The 9,468-nt window shown below is 30.7% G+C and overlaps 1 long non-coding RNA gene and 1 pseudogene across 1 annotated transcript; both read left to right on the top strand.

The window, feature by feature from the left end:
- The first annotated feature begins 1,697 nt into the window (after positions 1–1,697).
- LOC107918986 ((+)-delta-cadinene synthase isozyme XC14-like) lies at positions 1,698–4,661 on the top strand (annotated as a pseudogene).
- Positions 4,662–7,645: 2,984 nt separating this feature from the next.
- LOC121227871 (uncharacterized) lies at positions 7,646–8,511 on the top strand. The gene is made up of 2 exons (XR_005925395.1): positions 7,646–7,823; positions 8,134–8,511. It is a non-coding gene; the product is annotated as an uncharacterized lncRNA (long non-coding RNA).
- Positions 8,512–9,468: the final 957 nt, after the last annotated feature.

Raw genomic sequence — 9,468 nt, forward strand, 5'->3', positions numbered from 1 at the left:
GAATTTTTATCCTCTTTAAAAGGAGTTTTCTATGTTAAATTTATGTGTTCAATTTCTCAACATATAATATTTTATACTTAAAGATTTTAACAACATATCCTATTTTAGGTATAATAGTATAATAAAAGAACATATGATAATGGTAGTATTTTAACTTTTGGTAGTAAAATATTCTACTTTTAGTTTATCGAATATAACCTCTTGTTTATTATCTTAACCAATGCCACTATTCATTGTTAAAGAAAGAAATGTCACTATTCACCGTTTAACATTTTTATCTAAAAATAGTAGTAATATGGGATTTCAAAGTTTTTTTTTTTAAATTACAATAGGAGGGTAAAATCTTAATAGTAAAGTGACTAACATGACCCAAACCCAAGACATATCTGGGATCGTAAACACCCTGACCATCAAGCTAACATACAGGTTCTTTGAAATTTTAGTCTATGTTATCATTTCTTTTGTAATTTTCATTTACGTTAAAATAATAACTGTTTTTCATAGTTTTTAAATTCATCCCTTTAAAAATAATTCTAAAATCCTAAGAGAGTAAGTAACAAATTTATTTATTTTAAAATGCTAACAAGTAAAAAAATACATTTGATTACTAAGGATAAAAAGAAACATGATAATTTTTTTAATTAAGTAAAATTTCAAAATATTATACTAAAAAGTTAGTATTTCAAATACTATAGAGTCGTATTATTCTTGCTTTCCACTCATATGTCCTAAGAAATTAGTATCAGTAATGAAAATATTGGCCATAAAGACTGCTGGTGGACTGAGGACATAAATTCAATCAAGAGCATGTCAAAGGAAAAGAAAAACTAAACTGTATTGACTAACTAAATTGAGAATTGATGTTGAATGATAAAAAAATATACATGAAATTTGATTAAAAAAACCAATTTTTGATATTGAGTTTTTCTATTAAAATTATTTTTCTGTAAGTGATCAGATTAGAATTTTAAACTTAATAACCTTTTATATATATTAAATATGATAACATAAAATCAAGTACATGAAGAACATATATAAGCAAAAATCTGTATATTGAATTATGTCATGAACAAAAATCAAGAGCATGCTATGTACACGTACAGGGGCTTCAACACATCATCTTGCTTTCCCACATTCACGCATATCTATATAAACAAGTACAGGGACCTTTATTCAATATTTAAAGTCTGCAGCCATGCTAGACCGACTGGAAGGAACAAAACAAATTTAACTAATAAATTACTACTTTTCAAACATATTTAATATCAAAATTATATTTAAGATTTAATTTATATTTTAATTAAATAATTCCGTTTGACCAATCCAACAGATAGAATAAATAACTTGAAATTCACATCGATTTGTTCCAAATGGGGCCCTGGGAAGGACCAAAATGATATTTCTCTAAAAGTTTAAAGATAAATAGAGGATATTTGCTTTGTAGCACTTTAAACATTTATCTACTAATTTTTTAAAGACATCAACTTTGAATGAAAAGAATCAAACAAGAAGACAAACCAATATTTCTTTTAATCTATTTGCAAATCTCATTCAATGGGTCCTACATGCATTTTGTTCTATAATTGGTTTCTTGCATTGATGTGGTCTTTTGTTGACTTAAAATCACCATCATTTTTTTTAACCTATAAATACATGCAACGATTGCATTCTTATCCTTACACAAATTCTGTGCCAAATTTGAAGAGCAAACCAAAAAAAAGCATCAAACTAAGCTTTTGAATATTTGCTTTTGATCAATCCAAATGGCTTCACAAGTTTCTCAATTGCCTTCTTCATCACCCCTTACTTCCAATAAGGATGAAATGCGCCCCAAAGCTGATTTTCAGCCTAGCATTTGGGGAGATCTCTTCCTCACTTGTCCTAAAAAGGTATACGAATATATGAGCATATTGACATATAATGTTAACATATTATTTGTTTAACTATTTAGTGTTTCAATATGATAACATTTGCATTATTTTGAGCAGGATATCAATGCTGAAACTGAATAACGCCACCAACAATTGAAAGAAGAAGTGAGGAAGATGATTGTGGCACCAATGAATAATTCAACCCAAAAGTTAAACTTCATTGATTCAATACAAAGACTGGGTGTGAGTTACCATTTCACAAAAGAGATCGAAGATGAACTAGAGAACATCTACCATAACAACAACGATGCCGAGAACGACATCTACACTACATCTCTTCGATTCCGATTACTCCGAGAGCATGGATTCAATGTTTCGTGTGGTAATTATTGGAACAACATAGTGCTTTTAAGTTTTATGACTATATAATAGCATGGAATGTTTGATAACGATACTTTGTTTCGGGTGATTTGATCACAGATGTATTCAACAAGTTTAAAGATGAGCAAGGGAACTTTAAGTCATCTATGACAAGCGATGTTCCAGGATTGTTGGAACTTTATGAAGCTTCCTATTTAAGGGTTCATGGGGAAGATATATTGGATGAAGCAATTTCTTTCACCACCAACCATTTAAGGCTTGTAGTAGCATCTTTGGATTATCCTTTATCCGAACAGGTTTCTCATGCTTTGAAGCAATCAATCCGAAGAGGCTTGCCAAGGGTTGAGGCGAGGCACTATCTTTCAATATACCAAGATATTGAATCCATAATAAGGCTTTGCTGGAGTTTGCAAAGATTGATTTCAACATGTTACAACTTTTGCATAGGAAAGAGCTAAGTGAGATTTGTAGGTATGTGTTTTTGAATATTTTTCATCCATTTCTTCTTTTTCACTTTTTTTTCTTTTTTCAATTTATAAGAGGCTTCATCCTCAATATAAGAGACGGGTTGCAAATACTAATATTCGAATCTTAAACGTATTAAATTACAGTAGTTAAATGACGACATGAACTTTGGACTCATCTTTTTCACCTATTTCATTTTACTTATAAAGATATATATATATATATATCTATAAACTTGAGATTTCCAATTGAATTAAGAATCTAACAATTTACTCTTCAATAACATGAATGTGAAACTAATAAAAACTTTGAAGATTCATTGTGCTAATGGGGTTTTTTATGACATCATTTTTTAGGTGGTGGAAGGATTTAGACTTTCAAAGAAAGTTGCCATCCGCAAGAGATAGAGTGGTTGAAGGTTATTTTTGGATCTCAGGAGTATATTTTGAGCCCCTATATTCACTTGGTAGAAAGATGTTGACAAAAGTAATAGCAATGGCATCTATTGTGGATGATACATATGACTCATATGCAACATATGATGAGCTCATTCCCTATACAAATGCAATTGAGAGGTTAGATTTATTTAGTTAGAGATTAACATTCAGTTATATATTACGAGGAATGATTGAATATAACGTTGAAGCTGGATTCAGGTGGGATATCAAATGCATAGAGCAACTTCCAGAATACATGAAACCGGGCTACAAAGCACTATTAGATGTTTATGAAGAAATGGAACAACTGATGGCTAAGCATGGAAGACAATATCGTGTCGAATATGCAAAAAATGCGGTATATACATCAAGAAACATTTCTTTTATACAAAAGAGATAAGAACTTAGCTAAATTTTACATTTGAATAAACAATTAACTTAAATAACATTATATTCATTTAAATATTATTATCGAATTTGACTTGATATTAGTGATAATTGTTGGAATTTTGTTGTCTCAGATGATACGACTTGCTCAATCTTATCTTGTGGAGGCCAAATGGACTCTTCAAAACTACAAACCATCATTTGAGGAGTTTAAGGCTAATGCTTTCCGAACTTGTGGTTATGCCATGCTTGCTATTACATCTTTTGTCGGGATGGGAGATATCGTAACACCAGAGACCTTTAATTGGGCTGCGAATGACCCTAAGATTATTCAAGCTTCCACAATTATTTGTAGGTTTATGGATGATGTTGCTGAACACAAGGTATAATAATATATTATAAAATCACAAGAAACTAAACTCTTAACTCAATAATTGAATGTCTTTGTAACGAAATCAAAGGATGGTTTTTTTATCATGATCTAAAACAATTAAAGTTTAATATTTATATATAAATGTTTAGTCTTAAATTGAAGAATAAGAAAAAAAAGTTCCATTGTAGGGTTACTAGGGAGGTAATATTGTCAAAAGGTAATTTATCATCACTAAACAAATGTAGTTTAATAAACTGATAGATTTTAGTGCATATAGTGAGAGAATAATTTTGATTTTATTATGGCTGCAGTTCAAGCATAGGAGAGAAGATGATTGCTCAGCAATTGAGTGTTATATGGAAGAATATGGTGTAACAGCACAAGAGGCATACGATGTGTTCAACAAGCACGTTGAGAGTGCCTGGAAGGATGTGAATCAAGAGTTTATCAAACCAACAGAAATGCCAACAGAAGTTTTGAATCGTAGCCTAAACCTTGCAAGAGTGATGGATGTACTTTACAGGGAAGGAGATGGCTATACATATGTTGGAAAAGTGGCTAAGGGTGGAATAACTTCCTTGCTCATTGAACCAATCGCACTTTAAAATTATATTATTTTTTCCTCGAAAGGAATAGTTACCAAGTTCTAATTAATAATGTTTTATAATATAATATAATATAAAAGAAAGTCCAAATTGATTGTCTTTGTACTCACTGCCTTATATTAATCCAGTATTTTTTTTGCTACCTTTTTGATGTGAATGTTCTGCTCTGTTATATTTTCTATTTTAATTTTTTATTTATTTAATCTTTGGTATTAAAGAATATGTAATATGGAAATAGGAAGAGTTATAGATATAACAATTGAGATCGAAATATAAAAATCTATTCACCAATTACCATTTAAAATCCAATTAATTGATTAAGTTCAAAGCATAAAATATTTATTGAACATGTATGAGAACTTATCTTAACAAAAGGTAAATTTTGATATATTGTAATACTCCAAAAAATTTTGATTCCTAATATAATATTATTTTGAGAATGTTTATCTATAATTTAGCGTAAAAATTTTAATTTATTTGAATTATTAGAATTTGGGAATTAGTGGGGTAATAGGTTAGTACAATAATTCATTTTGAGAGTTTTGGATTCACTCAGATGAAATTTTTATATGAGAGGCAAAATATAAATGTTTATATGAAGAATAGTTATTAAATTCTAACTAATAAATTACTTGATTTATTCAAATTATTAGAATCTAGGAATTAGTAGGGTAATGAGTTAGTATAATAATTAATGATGGGCTAAAATTACATTTTTCGTAAAGTTGAAGGGTTATATAAATTATTATATTAAATAAAAATAATCAATTTTAATTCAAGTTGACATAAAAATAAAAAAATAACCATAAAATTAATTTTTAAAAAAAGTATTTGTGGAAATATTAACCTCCAAAAGTAGATAATTATATAGCAAAATAAAATTTAATTTTACCCTATTTCGTGACATATGTCATTGTTGCCACTTTCTATGATGTTTTCTGTCTCTTCTTTGCCATAACATTATCATCCAAGATTACATACATTAAAATTTTGCCTTTGAGATAGCCTTTCCAAGCCTCGCCATAAGCTCGCTTAGCTATGCACACATTTGCCTCTTTAAGCCCTACCATTACCAACCTGCCCTTTAAAATTGGTGCTACAAAGTTGGCTCACCAAGAAGCTCCTCCAACAAAATGCCTACACCATCAACATCGCCTCTCTAGGTATGCCAATGACAACACATTAAACCTCAACCAAAAATATTATCTTGGGGAAGGCCATTTTATAACCTCTTGCTCGACTGTGATGAAGGGGCCTATGTTATACCCTAACACCTTATTGAAACAACCATTTTTGACTTAAAAGGGCTTACCCATGAAAGGGCTTTCCTGAATCAAGGTTACCATGTGCTCCTTACATGGGTCATTTTAAATCAAGTCCTAGTGATGAGTAGTGATGAGTCCCATTGAACAAAAACAAGTTCAGTCATAGCCCAATTAGAAGACCTCTCTATCATGTCCTATTAAGACCTTTCACAACATTATACGAACTCCATATGCTACCATTAACCTACAGCTTGACAAGGCTCTCTTTAGCTTCAAAATCAACCATATGGGGTTGATCACTAGCACAATAGGACCTATGCAAAATTTCTCCTTAATACAAGTTACTTCTTTCTCTAAGAGGAAGTAGACTTCTCCATGATAGCCTTGTCTAAGTTGAACCATGACTTTACATATCTCCAAACCTTTTTACTACCTCTGATGGATCTTGGAACATTATTATGAATAAACTCATCATCATTCCAACCTCTTCTAGTGGCTCTCAGCACATTATTATCAACATTTGTCAGTGCTCCTAACTTTTTCAGAGTTGCATTAAGTTTGGTACTCTTTCCTTTAACAGTGAGTCATTCTCTTGAAGTTTCTTCAATAGTTTTTAGTTTGGTTACTTCATCAAAAGTTTTCATCAATAAGCCTCACATTAATTTTGCAAACATGATTTCACATATCAATAAGCCCAATTTTCAACCCAAGAGCATGTTGTGTTTAACTTTCTATAAAGATCATTTGACAAGCTTAAAAGATCACACAACTTGAGGACTAACTTTGTGTAACACCCTAAAATTTAAATTTTTGATTTGTTAAAGTCTATCATAATTTTTTTTTTGCTCAATAATGGTAGAACACTACCACAATGCAGTAAATAACATACAAAAACACACCTATCCCCAATCAATCAAACAACCCTGAATAGCAAAAACCACTCACAAGACAGAGCCTATCCAAACACCAAACAAACCGAAATCCCCTCAAAAAGTATCTCTCTCTGATCAAAAGAAACAACAACCAAACATTGAAACACCATCTAGACTCATACAACAACAAACCCATACTCTCAAACATTCTAAAAAACTAGACCCAACTCACCACCAAGCTTTAAACAAACATGGCCTACTCATACTAGCAGTTGCCAGTGTTTCTATCATTTCATTACCGTTTAGATTAGCTATTGAAAATGATAACTTTCCAACACAGGCAATCCTCCTATCTAAGTCTGCAAATAAAGCTTGTTTCGACCATGGTCTCCTTTTTTTTATCCAAAATCCAGTTATAAACCACCCTCTAGCCTATTTCGACAATTAATGAACCTCCATTCTAATCAATCTCAATAAAAATGTCCAACGTTGTAATGACTGCTCCTAATTCAGTTGTATCAGCATCACAAGCGTCACAAGGGCCTGAGAATAAAGCTCTAACCCTACCTTTATCATGCCTCATCACGCCTCCACAACCCGAAGCACCCTCAGAAGTTGAGGGTCTTGAATGTGTATTTGAGATTATGGGTTTAAATCTCACTTTGGGAAAATTTTGCTATTTTTGTTCCTATCCCTATCTTGGTTCATGTGACTTAAATATTATTTTTGCTTAACTTGTGATAGAATGAGTCTATTGGTTTAGTGGTAAGGTGTTAGCTTATCTTTTGGTCTTGTGTTTGAAACCTTACATTAGCAAATGGCAATATTTTTACCACTTCTTTAGTAGGCTGGCCATGAGGTGGTTGAGGTTAGGTCAAATGTCAAGAAGTTGGTTTAGTTTTGATTTTATCTATATTGGTATCTTCTTTATAAAATTTTATTTTATTCACTCTTTTTTTTTGAAAAAAATCCAAAATTTCCCCCAAAAGTCTCCCCTCAACTACTATCATTTTTTTTCCATTTTCTCTTTAGCAATTTTTTTTTGCTTTTGCTTTTGCTTTAGTTTTTTTCCTTTTCAATTTTCCCTTTGTTGCTTTTTTTCTTTTTGTTTCTTTTTGGTTACTTTTTAATCCTATTGCTTCTGTTGGTTGGCTTCAATCCTTAGAGGTAAGGTTTCATCATTTTCTACTCTATTCTTTTGTTGAAATTGTTCGTTGGGCATTTGGGAATTTTGAAATTTCGATATTGTGGTGTTAAAATCTATACTTTATGTTATTTAATTAATCTGATACATTTTAAGAGAAGATCGAGACGCATTTGGTGTTCCTCTAGCGACTTAAGCATTGTGTAGTTGTTATTTGTTTAGCAGTAAATCTACGAATGTGTTTTTGGGGTCAAATAAGTATGTTTGTGATCAAATTCTTAATTAAGTTTCACGAATCATTACTAATATTGGTTGTTTTAATTGTCGATTTAGGTATTTGATTACTCGTTTTTGGAATCGACGTCAGAAAATATCCAAGTGTGTAAAAAAAATTCAGAAAACAATAACGACAAAACTCAAAATTTGGGACTGTCGATGCCATACGGTCGTGTGCCAAGCTGTGTGGTAGGTTGTGCGAGACAAACAACCATGTGACAGGTCATGTAGGATGCACGGGCTAGCCAAGTAGGCCATGTGGGCCACACGGACTTGTGTGCTCAAATTCCAAATTTTTTCCCTAGGGTTGTATTCATCGTACAAGTCAAATATTAGGGTCCATATTATACAAATTGGGTTATAAATCATGATTTCTGATATTCTATTTGTGCTAAATACGATTTATGTACGCATGATTAATATGTTATATGCTTAGTATGATTTGTATTATGATAAGTATGATCCGTATTATGCTAAGCATGGTTTGAATCTGTTATAAAAACATGTATGTCATATACATTTTTGACACCTATTAGTTCTGCATGTGCATTTGGGATGGGAAATATGGTTATGGAGGAAGTGTGGACAGTATAGTCTATCTACCGTTTCTAGTGACTCAGCCAAATATATATCTGTTTTGGGCGAATTATCGCCTAATGGTTAGTTAGCCACCTATCGTCTAAGGTTTTAAGACTAATCCTAAGGTTCGGTCTCATTACCAAAATTAGGGTGTGGGAGTATGGTTACATCTAGGGAAGGTTATAGCACCCCTACAACGCTCGTTCGAAGACTATCCTACAAGCTTTGGAATTAGTTTCTTGTTTAGAAAATTCAAAATAACTCAAAAATTATCCCAAATAATAATAATATCTAAAATCTAAAAGCAAATAAATAAAGAACCCTAAAATAAAAAAATAGAGTTTAAGTAGAAAAAGAAAAAAATCAATATTAAAACCTAAAATATAAATTAAAGAGAAATTTACAATTTACACAAAACTAAATAACATTTAAAATATATTTGGAAATCTAAAACCAAAATAATCTAGAATGGAAAATTTCAAACCCGAGATACAAATATTACCAACAAATCATACAAAGTACCAAAAAATTCAAAAAAATGATAATAATAAATAAGCAATACAATTGAAATCACTAAATAATTATTTAAAAAAACATGAGAAGTATATAATTGAAGTAAAATTAATACATCAACAAAATGTGTGAGAAAATTGTATAAGAAAAGAAATTGAAATAACTTTTAAATAAATTTATATTTAAATCTAAAGTGAACAATAGTAATAACAATAATGACAATAATACAAAATCAAATAAAATTAAAGGAATTTAAATTTCAAACGAAAAAAAATACAAGCAATTAAGTTGCCTCGAAAT

Source organism: Gossypium hirsutum, chromosome A04 (genome assembly GCF_007990345.1).
Source record: "Gossypium hirsutum isolate 1008001.06 chromosome A04, Gossypium_hirsutum_v2.1, whole genome shotgun sequence".
Lineage (NCBI taxonomy): Eukaryota > Viridiplantae > Streptophyta > Magnoliopsida > Malvales > Malvaceae > Gossypium > Gossypium hirsutum.